Source organism: Cyprinodon tularosa, unplaced genomic scaffold (assembly GCF_016077235.1).
Source record: "Cyprinodon tularosa strain WSP-4 unplaced genomic scaffold, ASM1607723v1 ctg495, whole genome shotgun sequence".
In the NCBI taxonomy this organism is placed as follows: Eukaryota; Metazoa; Chordata; class Actinopteri; order Cyprinodontiformes; family Cyprinodontidae; genus Cyprinodon; species Cyprinodon tularosa.
This window is the reverse complement of record NW_024039224.1, coordinates 774,745-790,589: the sequence shown is the minus strand read 5'-3', so window position 1 is coordinate 790,589 and position 15,845 is coordinate 774,745. Positions and strand designations below refer to the sequence as shown.

The following is a 15,845-nucleotide window of genomic DNA, read 5'->3' as shown; positions in this document are numbered from 1 at the left end:
GGCAGAAGGGTGCAGCAGACATTATGTGGTATAAAACAGGATCTGGCTTTTACATGTATTTCTCCACAGACAACCCAGATGCCAAAGCCAGAATTATATTACAAGTTGTTAGTGACAGCGTTCAGCAACTGCCAGTACACAGCAGAAAGCCGCACAAATTTTTCTTTGGGTCAGAATAAGAAAAGAAAAGCTGATTTCATATATTATATGTCCAAAGGGCCACAAAAGTTATTAACATGTTAAATTAGGTGCAAGTTGTTTGGATTAAATTAGTTAATGTTTCTCCTTATGGGAGTAATCTACTGTATTTGTTACAAATCCAGCAGAGATTTTTTCTATTCTTCTATGCAGCAGCCATGTGTGTGGACACATGTTTATTGAGCGAAATGGTGAGGAAAAATGCAAATTAAAGGGACATAAACAAAGAGGTGGAGGATAAATAATCTCATGGGGAGCTATACGTAAACACATTACAACAAGGAACTCTCATGTGGGACTTGAGTGTTTGGGAGATATTGGCTCTAGCTTACGTGCAAAACAACAGGTTGGTAGAAAGGCAGCTATGATTAGGAGAGGAAAGGCCCAAACTCTTCTGTCCAACTGGTTTAACCATTATCAGATCAAATAACCCTGCCGATGCAGAAAAGCAGACACCACAAGAACAAGGAGAGAATGAGGAGGGGGGGAAACGACATCATCAGTTTCTGTTTTGTTCATGACATTTGATGACACACTATGGGCTCAGGGGATCACTTAGCTATTTTATTTCAATCACATTTTCTCAAGTGCTTGGTGGGATTTGCTTACTGTATTACTGCGGTTTGTGTGAAAGAAGGATTTTTTTTTATAAGATATGAAAAAAAAACAGCTTTAAGAAAACTAATGTTTTGATGTGGAAATAAAAGGAAGAAGACTTCACTTATTATTACCATTATGCCATTTTAAGTGTGTGGTAATCACCATAATTACGGCTCTTCTGTCTTGCAGCGATTAAACAAAAAAGTTTCATTTAACATTTGCTTCCTAATGAGGTTAATTATGCAAAGCAACAACATGATGTCATGAAGACTTTTGTTTTGCTTTTTTTAAATGCATGCAAGTAACTGAGACAGAATGAGGATCTAAATTTGATTTGGCATTGGAATGAATAATGAGTGTTTTCAGAAAGTTGAAACACAATATTAAACTGTCTGAAGTTTGACAGAGATAAATGAAATGGCACAACCTTCAGTAAAAACAATAACACAAACCTTGGTTTCAGGCAGCTCTTCCTCAGGATAATTTGCTTTGTGTTTCCCATAGCATTAAGGTGTTTTGGAGAAAAACTAAATGGTAAATCAAATGGTAGGCTAATCAGATTTCTGCCAATACCTCCAATACTTGGCATCTCTTTTTTCGAACAATTTAACAGTAATCAGACAATGGCTTTTTTTTTTTCACAGCAATGTACTGACCAGACAAGGATTTGTTCCAGTTTATTTTGTCTTTTTTAGAAATTGTTTCAATGTTTCTTTTTAATGAACTGCAGTGCCTATAATGGAAAAATATAGCTTGAATTTTTAAAATTTTATACACTGATTGACCTTTATTCTTGTTATTTCTAAAACCGTCTTTATTCAACCCCACTTATATTGAAGTAAATACTGAAATTGTCTGGTTTAAAACATGTCACAGTTCTCAAACAACTAGTTTTAAGTATTGTGGTGGATAGGCACAGTTTTGATCACGTGGAGTCAGCAGTGATTTGTAAGACCACCTGTTTTGCTCCACTGATGAGTTTCAGTGAGTGGGTGATGGGGGATGACTAGTTTTTGCTGACTGATTTAACCTTGGATGTTTTTTTTTGTTCTCTTTTGCGCTTGATCATGGCTCGAACTTGTGGATTCGATTTTTTCTTGTACAGTATGCTGCATTGCATTTTTTGAAGATCAATAAAACAAAAGGATCTGAGCTGCATCTTGGACTGAACTTTTGAGCGCGTCAACAAGGATTCCCTTAATCAGCCGCTAGGCAACTCAGTTGTTTTGACTGTCGCCAATAGGTATAAATAAACTAGTAATATACTGTATTCTTATTATGTCCATTTTACTGCTTTCTAAATCAAAGCTGAATTCAACATGGTAGTTCATAGCTTTCCTTTCCCAAACAGACTGATTGGATAAATCAGTCCACATTGATAATAATAATTAATTAATAATTAATAATAATTCTTATTAGCGAGACAGCTGTGGTAGTTAAACTGAGGGTCACTTCATCTTTAGACCTCCTCCTATCTGGTCAGAATCCTTTTCCATTCCATTATTTTATTGGAACTTACCCTTTTTGATCTGATTTATTTCCTAACAGAAAATAAAGGAACTGTGTTTCACCACCATGCAGACGATGCATAGATTTACAATAAAGCATGATTTAAACGCCTCTTTGACAGCTTGGAAGATGTTATTTTAAGGATATTTTTAAATGTGCAAAATTATTTAAAGTTATATCTTAAAGGCACCATATTGTGCGAGCTTGATCCTTGATCCTTTGATCCTTTGATCTACCTGATGGTGAGTTTGGATGATGACTTAAACTTTAGTAACAGATTAAAGCTGTGCTAAAGGTTAGCTGTTCTCAGTTACCAGCAGTTGCACACGTGCAACCATCTATTTTAAAGCCTCTGAAAAGGATAAATACCTCCTTATTCTTCTCTTTGGACTTATGTGATATGACTGCACTTTTTCATTAGAATGTAAATAAAAATGTAAAGATTTTTGTATCTAAATATGTATTATTTGGAACATGCTTGTTTGACTTACTGTCAGAAACATACGTCTTAGCTAAATTTTTAAAAATTTTACATCCAAAGATATCAGGGGTAAAAATACTTCGGGTTTCATTGTATTTCTCAATCCTATTGCCTGAATATATATTCATTATAAATGCGGTAAGGAACCAAGGTTAGTTTTTGATGTTTTTCAATTGTTTATGAATCCACTAAATAAAATTTCCCCTCTTTTTTGGATTTCAATAATTTTTAATCACTGAAACATTTCAGCAAAACTAAACATACTTTAAAAAAGTAAAAATTTTACATTTATCCTTTTTTTCTTTATGAGATTATTACTCATCCCACATTCTTTTTCATTAAATTAATCTGCTTACCAAAAGCATCAGCCAAAAGCTAAAAGAGCACTACAATTAGTCATAATCCTAATCTTGCTATTTATATTAACACTTTACAATAACGTAAAACCTTAATTTTTCTTTATGTTTAAACTGCTAGATTGAATTTAGCTTCCAAAGAAGAGCTCTTGGTTATTGAAGTGAAGTTTGAGCATGATTTGAACTTATTACAGCCCTGTCATAGCAACAGAAATTTTAATTATGAGCACTGCCAGGTGGACAGCACACTTGGCATGGCTTAAGTGGGAGTAAAAGAGAGTGCCAATAGTTGTGGAATCAGGAGATAACACTATGGGTCAGGTGGCTATTTTTACACTCGGGGACAGGGTCCAGCTCTGTGACACAAGCTCCCGGGGTCTATTGTGCCTCTGTAGTCTACAGGAATAAACACCTGCTGCTGTTCTCAGAATAATAATACACACAGTGTGAGAGCTACCGTGCCAGTGAGCGGAGAGCACCAAGGATTGTTGAGGAAATGAAGAAAGAAAGTGTTGCAAAGTATTGAAACTAGGTTGCTTAATCATGAGTAACAACTGAGGACTAAAGTTTCTTTTTCTGCAAATTAACCAATTGAATTCATAATCACTGTCTATATGTGACAAAATGAGCCACACATTTTGTTCAAGGTGATCCAGCTCTGTTTGTTCTGTCAAATGCTCTTGATGAGATTTATTAAGAAAACCCACATCGTAAGACCGTAAATGAGAAAAAATCTATTAAATTATCAGTTGATTACTAAGTTAGGAATATTTAAAACTAGAAAACAAGGATTCAAACCCAGTTATGTTTGCTTCAAACCTTAACAACATTATTTGTATAATTCAACTTGTAGTCTTGAAAAATAGTTTTAGTTTAATAAAACTCACTGGTGGTATCTAAAATATATCTGAAGCATTTTTAAAAATGTGTTATTTGCCTTTTAAAGTAGTGTTTTCAGGAACTTGTAGTCAAATATTAACAAATTTCTGTTGTATGTTAATTAATATGAGGTGATACAGATGCCAATTTCTTTTTAAGGTCAATTGGCTGGACAGAGAGGACAGTAATTATGATATAAATGGATTAGAGAATTTCAGCAGAGAGCGACATCTTGCGGTCACAGAATCTCTGTAATAAACAATAGGTCCTGGAAGAAATGTTTTTTTGAGGATCCACATCCAGGCAGGTATGCATGAGACAGGTGAAGTCCACATCCAAAGACATCAAAATAAACCAGGGGCTTAGTGGTGCACAGTGGTATGGAAGACAAATTAGATATACAGGAAGAAAGAATAAACCAGAGAGTGCTATTTACTAATTAGAGTGATAAATGAATGAAAAACAGGTGAGAGTCTGAATAACAGAGTGAAAGCGGCTGGGTTAGAAACCTTTGGAAAAAGACATTTAAGAATCTGATGGAGAGAATTGCTGAAAAGGAGGCTTAACACCCTTGGAAATCCTAACCAACGGAAAATGGAAAATCTGCATCACAATGAGTAAAATGCAAAGGCAAAAAAATCAATCTCAAAAACATAAGAGACAAGAAACAGGAAGTAAAAAGAGCATAAAGTAAAGGGAACCAGACTGCCAAAATCAAGAAGGAAACACAGAAAAACTCAGTAATGAAAGTTCTAAGCATCTAAATGGAAAGTCAAAAAAGTATTCAAACCTTTAATAAATTTAAAGTCTTGTATTTTATGACGGAAGTTATCTACATGCCAATCAGTGGTTTGAGTCTTTTTTTCTCTGATCTGCTTCGGTCAGATCAGACTAAGATGAAAGTTTTCAACACTCTCACACCAGGTTGCACTTATGAGAACTCAAAAATGAATAGTTAAAAAAAAATATGACTATGTTTACAATGTCTAATATTGGGCAGGATGTGTGAAAAGAAGTGCAGCTTTTCTTACAAAATCAATGACAGCCTTTTCAAAATATATTTTTAGATTATTCACTAAGGTTTGAAAACTTTTTTTATACATAGGATGCCAATGAATGTATCTGGTGTTAAAGGGGTGCATGTGTCATCATATAAGAAATGATTTGCTCATAACAAGGAAAAATTTTCCTTAGTAATAAATGTGGAAATTTACAAAATTCTCTACTAAAACCAAGCTAAAGCCAGATATTCCAGGCGAAATAAAGCCAGATGAAATTTCAGTGCTGTGTTGCCACTATAAATGTATATTAAGTTTCCCGATCAGCCATAAAAGCGTCCGAAGACGCCGTGTTTCAAGTTGACCTCACAGAGGAAAACTTGACTTGTGATAACATTATTCTATGAAGACACCTCTCCAGGGATAATCACTCTCCTGCCAGCTGGCTGTCAGGGGCTGCAGGGCGAGAGGCACAGCTGATAGTCCATCAACATGACGGTATATCTATCAGCTCCTTTCTGATACACCCCGACAGCGTCGCTGATGGGGATTTGGCCAGACAACACATGGGAGCATCAAATGAGGGCACAGAAATGCTTCAATGGAAACACACTGACCGTCAGTGCTCCACGTCGCCTTGTTTGGGAATATAACACCCACTGCTAGGAAGGAAACACATCTGTTTTCTGACTACATTACAGGAGTTTTTATTTTTTTTTTACCTTTGTAATCAGACTGGCAAATTATTTAAAGATGCTTGCAACTGATTTTCTCTCACACAGCTACTGAATTTGGTCTTTAAACTGAACTATAGGCAGATCTCAAATCTTCCCACCCCATCACCTACTACAAATATAATACGTCTCGTCTTTAACATTCTGACACTCTTTCCTGTTCAGCAGCCCAGAACAGTTCTCTGTTTATTGTATAATCAGCATATGAAAATAGGCCTTCATTGGAATGACTGACATGAGGCACAAAACACAAAGCACTCTCATCTGTCTGGTCGTTCTGCCAGCTTCCTTTTCTTTTTGGATCCTTTCTTACTTCAGACTCCACTAAAATTTTCCCAACTCTGTAGTGGAAAGTTTTGATGAAGTAATCAACGAGCTTCAAGAGAATTTTCCTCCCTCTTCATCTGAACATACATTTATTCTGACAGCATTGCCAAAAAAAAAAAAGAGATGGGAAGAAAAATTAAATGCTCTGTAAACAAACTTTTTCAATGTGTTTTTAGTTTCAAGGGTTTGTATTAAGTATGATGTCAGGATTCTGCTTCACAGTTGCTATTGCTATTTGAAACCATTAATTCGACTGTTTATAGTCTGACAGAAGTGTAATCACATTCTTTTGCAGTGTAGGGACTGTAGTCTGTAGATACCAGTTCGTTTAGAGAAAAAATTAGATGGTAACTGAGAATGACTCTATTTAAACACAGTATTATATTGGTCTGTAGGCTACCAGTTAGCTTGACAATGGAGGTTCCCTCTGTTGGGTTCTCCGGGAAAACTTTTTTTTTTAACCTTTTTTTTTTACCTTTTTTAACCTAGACTGCTGGACGAGTAAGAACATCATCTAAAATACAAATTGATCTGATAAAAAAAAATCTCTCTCTCTCTCTCTCTCTCTCTCTCTCTCTCTCTCTCTCTCTCTCTCTCTCTCTCTCTCTATATATATATATATATATATATATATATATATATATATATATATATATATATATATATATAAAAAAATATAATAATAAATGGGAAATGGCCTGTACTTACATGGTGCTTTTTCAGGGGACTATATATATATATATATATATATATATATATATATATATATATATATATATATATATATATATATATATATATATATATATATATATATATATATATATATATATATATATATATTCAGCAATAATTTTTAAATCATGCAAATGTACTAAATAATCTACATATCTGGTGGTCATATGAGGAGGAAGAGGAGGCTTCGATATGCAGAGTCACATAGTTCCTATGAGAGGTCCAATCTGCTGCTGATGATGTCACATATGCTGCCTCAGGGAGACGAGGGACTGCACCTAATGAAAATGCATTTCAGCATTTCAGAGAAGTAAAGATGCCTGACTATTAGACCGTAGTGTAATGTGTGACTGCGGTCCACAGGAGCTCGGAGCAGTTCTTGCATCAGAGCTCAGTCACGAGTTATTCTAGTATATCTTTTGTTTCACATCAAGAGGACAAAAGTCGCAGGAGTTGCAGCCGACCAGTCCATAACCCAGGTCAAAGCTCGGCATCTTCAACAGCAGCTGTTGCAGTGTTCAACAGATAAAAATATGAGTACGTGGAGTTATTTGACCTGCTGACCCTGTCTGCTGCTATAAGTTATTTTATTATCACCGCAATAAAGAAAATAATTATCATGATTACAAATTCTTAAAAAGAAGGCATTTAAGGTAAGTTACTACTTATGCTTAAAGGCAAATTTGACATTAATACAGACTGAATAGTTTAACAGTGAGTATCTTTGAATATATTTTTAACTGAAAATAAAGTGACTCAATGCTTCAGCTGTACACAGCTTATTGACACATGCACAAGGTCCTTGAACCCTATTTATGGGCAAAGTTCACATTCAATAGTTTGTTCAATAGTGTGTTTTGCAAGAGAAGCACTGTTTTGCCCGAACAGTCTCTGCCAAAGTATACAGAAGTCTGCTGTCAGACAGTAATTTCTTCACAAATAGATATGCAGTCAGGCAGCCAGCAGGGTAAGGTGATTGAAAGAAGATGGTAAAATGTAAAAGAAATACCTCTGTCCGTTGTTTCATAAGATATCCCCACACATTTCAAAATATTCTGATGGCCTGCAGTGCAGTAGAGTTCCTTGGGAAAGCATTTATCTCTGCACACTCTGTAAAACTGCAAGCTGATTGATTAGCTGTTTAAAAAGAGATACTTTGGGATGAAGAATCCTCAAAGTGCACATTTGTTATTTCAGCTTGGCATTTCTGTGGTGATCACATCAAATGTAAGTTTTAATTCTTGCAAAGTCTCTCCCAGAAATGTTCCCAAATAATTAAAAGGATCTGGTTCGCAGCAACCCAGATTGTATATAGGGTTTGGGAAAAACCCAGCTGAGAGAAGATTAGAGTTTACAACTAAGGTCCGCTTACAGGGCTCTTTTTTAGGGGTTTCTCTTCTTTTTTATTTGATATAACACCCTTGGAAAGTTTAAAATATTTCAAGATACCTTCCACAATTTCATTAATGTGAAATTTAGTCATATTGGCTCTTTTCTAAAGCAATCTAGATTATATCTTTTTAAATGTAAATTCCTGAACTTAAAACAATTTAAGGGCATCATTTGAGAAATTTTCAAAACTTAGTTGATGTAAAAACAGAAACTTGGAATGTTTATTTACGCTTTTACCCCTCTTGTCTAGCCTGTTATGACACACTTTTTAATGGAATGAAAATAATAATAAAAAGGCCCCCTCTTGATTAGTTTCAGCTGGTTTCAAAAGTCTGCGTCAGACTATTAACCCAAACACAAAAAAGAGTTCACATCAACCCTAACATTTTTGTACTGGTTACATGTTGATTTTAAAATCCAGGCTTTAATTTGCAGGGAGCTGAATGCTCATACATCTCCCTTTACTAATCTCAAGTCCTAAAACCTACATTTGTAAGAAGTTCCAAGAACTGGTGATATAATAACCTGGGATTAGCTTTTTCCAGGCTGTTGCACCCAGACTGTCGTATGAGCCTTTATCTTGCAGCCTTGACTCTGAAAGTTGAGAGAACACTTTCTCATTTCTTGTTGAACAGCTGTATTTTTGAAAGGTGCTGGAAATTTACTTAATCCCTTACTTACTTAGCACTAAACAAATCAATAAAGCTGTATCATAGAATAGAATAGAAAACACTATAATGTCTACCATACACAATGATGGCAGAAATTTGCCTTTGGCTTGCTCACAAACAAGAATGTAAAAATACATTAAAATACAATTAAAAAAGAGTTAATTGCAGACACAGCAGCAGTAGCAGATTCACTTCATCAAGGGAAGGGAAGAAGAACAGAGCGAAACATACGAAACATATATTTATGTGGTTATTTTGGCGATTCTCAGTCTTGGGCTTCTCTGCATAGAGTTTGCATGTTCTCCCAGTGCATGTTTGGGTTCTCTCTTTGTACTCTGGCTTCATCCTATCGTCCAAAGACATGAGTGTTAGGTTGACACAGTTAATGCTGTAATTAGATGAATCATTACTGCATTTCCCTGAAGCTCCAGATTCTCCCTTGCTGTTGCTGCTTTTGCAAAAATGTACCTAAAGCAACTTTCCTTTGACATTCGACTTTAAGTTTAGTAGAAACAGGAACTTAACCTCAAAATGGCCATTGAAGAATAAATACAGCAAATTAACCAATTTGTAATACATTTTATTTGGATGGCTCACAATGAAGTCTGTTATAATTGTTTGTATTAATTCTGAAAAAATAAAAAAAGATAAAAAAAGATACACATATATAATTGGTCAGAACATTTTGCCATACATCACTGCCCTCATGGAGGTTGGAGCAACACGCGCGCCCTCCCCACGCGTCCAGCTGCGTCACGCGGTTACAAGGAGCTGTGCAGCTCGGGCTGAAAAACGCACCGAGGGACACACATGCGGTCACCACCGCACATACAGATCTGTGTTTCATTTGCTTTCATTGCTTCTCCAGGAGTTTGATTTAAAGCCGCAGACCGGCGGAGCTCTCAGTGCCAGACAGGACGGAGAGCCGAAGTTCTCTGCTGAAGCGCAGCAACATTTCTGGTGAAAGTTGGATTATAGCGCAGAGAGGGAAGAGGCTGGTTAGAGGATGAGCATTTTGGATGTCAGCGGAGCTCAGCGCTGTCAACGGTAAATGTTTTTATAATAACAGCAATGATTTATTATTATTATTCTTTGTAGAAATATTAATTGCAGAATATTTATAGAAAACTTTTTAAGTTTTATTTTTTGCAAGTGTGGGTCATGTTTACATTTCTGCTTTTTCTTAATTCCATTATATTTACTTAATGCCTATTGGCTACAATTTTAAATGCATTATTTCAATGTACAAAGGAATGGTTCAGTGATGTATATGTTTTTAAAGTTGTTTAATCTATGCTGTTTATAATTAATAGACTCATTCAACTGTTTTATATTATGTTTCTTGGTTTTAATACTTGTTTAAAAATTTGCAGATTGCATACATGTTAAATATTCTGCCATTATTAAACCAAATGAAATATGAAGTATTTGGATTTATGCTCTACAAGACTTTTAAGAATTTTACAGCAAATTTAACAACAAAACCAAAACGATCAAAGTTCAAACTGCATGCCAAACAAACATTATATAATTCATAAAGGCTTACCAATATGTTATTTCTCTGTAATTATACACCAGGGAAATTCTTGATGTACAGTTTTACAGTGAATAAATCTGAATTTGATTGTTATGGGAGTTAATTGTAGAGGAGGCATTCTGTTCTCTTAATTAGACTCACTTTAGCAGCATCATGCAAGGCAAAAAAAACAACATATGGGTCCGCAGTACCTTTTGCATGTTTTATTACAGTGCTCTAAGTGATTTCATAAAAAAAACACGTGATGCATTTTTTTTTTATAAACAGCTACCACACCCAAGTAAACAAACACAGCCTTTTCATTAGCACCACGTCTGCTGCTAAAGAGCAGCATGTACACTACCATGGTGAGGAATCAGAATCAGTCTTGCAGGTGCACCCTATGGATTTTATTTTTCACATATATAGGCTTTGGTGCTGATTTGCAAACATTAGTAGGCAGTGAAGGTGTTTCAATGAATACTAGAAGTGAATTAGGGAGGATTTACGATGCATAGAGAGACGCTCTGCGAGTGCTGGCACAGTCAGATGAGTGAGTTGTATGGCTGCATTATGCATGTGGTTATAAAGGCTGAATATTAATTTTGGGAAAGAAGTTATGTTTTTTTTTATCACCATACAAATTCTTTCTATCATTCTGTCTGTCTTTCTGTCTCTTTGTCAGGGTAAATTATTGGAGAAATTATATTTGCTTGCATTTCGTCCTTTTGGGAGTTCATAGAAGGCATTTTACTTCTACATTTGTTTTTACAAAGACAATGAATAAATGAAAATATAAAACATTTAACCAGCTAATGATTGCATACAGCTGTTGATGATTTTGAGTTCTTTAAAACGGAGGTTTTATTTGACAGTGTAGACTTAGACGGATCTGACAATTTCAGCCTTTCTTCTGTAATTACTATGCAGCATTGTGAGCTGGATAAGTGGGCAAAAGGGAATAAAAATTATTTTGCTTATTGTGTCCTTTTTTGACAGTCGCTAAAGTGGAAAAATGAAAATTTGATTTGAGAGAGACAAACTTTGAGTAATTAGAGGAGACGCAGCTTAAGACACTAAACTCATCCCTATAAGAGATGAGTGAGACTATGAGTGTTGGTGTCAGCCCACATGAAGTGACCCTAAGTATCATGTGGGGGCACGCTGGGTACAGATCCAGTTGGTCCCTCACAATGAAAAAAGAAAGGCTAAGAATAGTTACCGCTACAAAGAGCTGTCAGTCCAGATTGTATCACAACCATGATAAGATTCTGTCTAGATTACAATAGGCTGCACTGACTGTAACTGTGTATGTTTCTGTGATTGCAACACCTTGTCAGAAAACATACAGTTTTAGAATGCTCCACCCTGAGGGTAATTTGTACGATTTCTAAGGAAAGGCAAGAAGGGGACTGCTACCACAGTTCATACAGGGATTTCAGAGAATTCTTGTGTGTTTTGTTTAATGTTAGTAGGAAAATAAACAAAAAATTTAAAACAACTGATTCGTGCAACAAAGGCAATAATTTGCCCTTATGGTGATTGAACTGTGATTGAAAGCTGACATTGATTAAATTGTTATTTCTACCTTTAGGTTTTAGGAGTGTCCTCTTGGTAGATTATTCAGTCTATCTGAGCTCTAATTCCTTACTTTAATACAGTAGGGTAAGAACAAAATAGAAGAACAGAACGATTCAAATTTCAGGAAATACATTGATCCATCAGGGTGAAACACCACAATCACCATAAAAAGAACTGGTCCAGAGAACTTAACAACAGTGTCTCTTAACGTTTCTTGACTTGTGTGCCCCTTTGGGCATTTTTCGGACCATGAGTATCCCTCTAAGTCAAAAGTATTGATGATTATCCAAAAGTAGAACGTGGAAAAAACGGAAATAAAGACTATTTTACTTAATCTTTTAATTTTGGCATTTATTTATTTTAATACTTTTATGCTTTCCATCTCCAACACAAATATTTTGCCTGGAAGTTAGTAAGGAATCGAAATAAATAAAAAATAAAATCCTATTATAAATCTGTATTTATAAAACTGGAACTCCCTTATAATCACATTTAAATTCTATGAATTGGGAATAAAATACAGAACGAAAATCATAGTCAGACTTGATAAGTTTGACTTTGTTTTCATCGAGACATCTGAGCTGCTTTGATGAGCTCCGATAGCTCAGAGTGAAAAACAGCTGATCCTGCAGGCTGTTCTCTACATCCAGTCTGTTCTTATGCTTGGTTTGGATGTGTGTCACAGCTGAAGGTGAACTCAAACATATAAGAAAAACTTATCCTCACAAAGCAAAACAGACCCCAGCCCTATTTTATTAAATGATAAATGAAATATTTCCATGTACCCCTTCCAATGCACTGGCGGACCTCTAGGGGCCCTGGTTGGGTAATCACTGCCTTACACCTTGTTATCAGTGGTTCTAATATACTGTAAGACCCTCTCTGTACTAGATTGCTCGTCAGCTTCGACTCAGATATGATGTCAATCAAAACATTTAAGCTGTTGGTTCTATTCAAGTTCATTGGATGCTTTGATGGTTTCCCTATTTGTATTTGGAACCAATTTGGACACAAAGGGAGTCGCCATAGGGCCTGATCAGTCAGTCAGAAGATGACTTTGTGTAACATGTGCTAATATTGGGTTGACAGATTATGATATCAATTAATATGTTTATTATTTTTAAACTCCAATGTTTAGACTGAGGGAAACAAAAACATATTGACTTAAAATAGTTTTCATCCCATAACAGCTTTTTCAAGACCCTACTATTTTATATACAAAGCTTAGCAAAGTAAAAAGTAGAGTTTAAACCAATCAATGTTTAATGATTTGGTTTATTGATTTTTGTATATAAATTAAATATTCAGTAAGATTCACAGTTTAAGGACCTGTTGTGTTGAATAAAACAATTTTTCAGATCAGAAAATGTTCCAATCTTGGAAATTTGCTGAGCAACTCTTTTGCAATAGGATTCTCAAACACAGCAGTAAAGAGAGTTGCTCCTCTCAGAGTAACTTGCAGGTTTGAAACATTATTCAACTGCTTGGCTTGACTAATTATTAACTATATTATCTCTACCTGGTTGTCTGACCTGTCCCATTGTATGGAGAATACTACATCGATCTGTACAGTTTGTTTACAGGCTGACCCTGACTTTCTAAAATCTCCACTTCAGTTGGGTGGATTGGATGTATTTATCAAAAATAGCATTCAAATTGAGATGCCAAACCATTTGCAAAACAATGGCACAGGAAGAAGGACTAAACATGGTCTAAAATATCACATCTTTGAACATTTTCGATGCTTTGCATACGATCTTGTCCTGCCAAACCCACCTGGTTACAAATTTGGAAAGTTTTATCCATGAGTGCCTGTAAATCTAGATGTAGGACTTGAGACTTCAGGAAATTAAATTTGAAATTTCTGATAAACAACAAATTTCTTCCACGTCAACTTGAAGACTGTTTGACAACTTTAAGTCTAAATTGTACGGTTTCCTTTTTTGCTTTTATTTCAACCTAAAAATTGAAACTTCAGCAAAATTGGAAACTTTACCTCAGTAATTTCAATATAAATACATGCTTTGGTGACATCTATCTATGCTCATGTAAACAAACTTGCGTTTTCAGTAGAATATATATTTGTGGTTAGATCAGGCTATTTTGAGTGGAAATCTTTTATGAGGTCAACTATGTGGCAGTTCCAGACGGCTACTTTCTGTGTTTGAATACAGCTGGATAACAATCTGAGCTTGTCAATAGCTGAAACACGCAATTTAACCATGAGCTCAGTTAATGTGCCTGTGGTTGGCGGTTCTGGCTCATTAACAAACTGATTTCGTACACCTAAAAAGACAAATTTAACTTGAAAATGCTTTGTGGACTAAAAACATAAAAGAAATGGGGCTTTTCTAACCTATTTGACCGCAGAATAACTACCGGGTATGTAACACAGTTATTCACCGCTGCAGAGTCCAGGAAAACATTAAGAAGGACATTTATGTATAATAAATGCTAACCATACTGAACATTTTTATTTTATAAACATCTAAAAAAAATTCTATGACATGTAGCAAGATTTAATCTCACATACTTTTAACAGCAAAAATGAAATAGTAGTGTTCCACATTTGTGTACACATGATAAGAGCATCATTACTCAGTGTTTTGAAGAAGGTGTTCCCTAGTTAACCCTTAGACATTAAGGTCAATCTGTTCCTGACATTTAAAGTGGGAGAGATCACCATGAGACAGTATCATTAAAAAAGATGTCTGAGCTCTTAACAAATACGGCAAACTCGTGAGTCTGTGAATGGATTCTAAGAGATCTTTAAACAACTTGAAAATAGGCCCCAAAATGAAAAATGGTTTGAATTTCACAAGTCAGTCAAAATAACTGTCAACAAGACCAGGCTCAGCGTTAAGGAACTTAAAGGCGCATTAGAAAAGATAATGTTTACGTATTAACTACAACTGGCCCTTATCCCTAACAATTACATATAAGAAAATGTGTGATTAAAATAAAATCAAGCTGCTTTATTTGTGTTCTTATTGCCTTTTATGGAAATGCACGACTTCTGGTCAATAACAATCAATCAGTGCCAGAAGAAATGTCTCCCCCATAAACTCGTAAGAAAAAATAAATAAATAAAATAAAAAAAATAATAAAAAAATAACCAAAAAACAAAAAAATTGTTAGACAAGCTCAGGATTGCCAATGTACTGCCACTGTACGTCAATCTAAAACATATCATTAAGACTTGTTCCCTATCAATGTGTGCCATAGCTGTTTGTTAGCCATTATCAGTAGACCTTCTCTGTGGAGTGAGGGATGTAAGCACAGCAGAGAGGAAGGAGAAGGGACCTGTAAGAAGTGCTTGTTTGAATGTTTAGGCTAAGTCCACTGTTTTCTCAAAACTCTACTACATCTTTAGCCACAAGAGGCTAAAGTCTCCAAGAACCCTCAAATGCCATTAAGAGACATGCACCAGACTTCTGGTACTGTTAGTACATGATAGTACATGACAGAGCATGCATTTACAATCTGAAGGAAAATTTATACATTGTATATTAATTGCAGGTGTGCAAAGATGAAAACCTTTACTCGTTTAGAAAAACATAAAAACCAGACTGTAATCTATTTAAAGAGAATGTAGACAAAGGCCATGAGTTCTTGGATAACATTCGCTGGGCAGATGAGTCTGATGCAGAAATATGTGGACAATTCATGGACCAAAAATCTCATAAAATCTTTGGAGCATGGAGCAGGAAGTGTCATGGTTTAGGTGTGCTCTCCTAGAGCAGGCATGGCCACCTGAAGATCTCAAAATTAACTGAGAATTTCCTTGTGTATCAGAGGTACTTTAAGGAAAATGTTAAACCATTTGTGAAGATATTTCAGAAAAATCCAGCACTAGTTGATAAATAAG

General features: G+C 35.3%; 1 protein-coding gene across 2 annotated transcripts in view; it reads left to right on the top strand.

The window, feature by feature from the left end:
• Positions 1–9,618: 9,618 nt before the first annotated feature.
• The window catches only part of gcgra (glucagon receptor a), a 47,987-nt gene continuing 41,760 nt past the window's right edge, over positions 9,619–15,845 (top strand). For both annotated transcript variants that reach the window (XM_038302594.1, XM_038302595.1), the window contains exon 1: positions 9,619–9,927. The gene's annotated coding sequence lies outside the window, so the exon portion shown is untranslated. The remainder of the gene's footprint in view (positions 9,928–15,845) is intronic.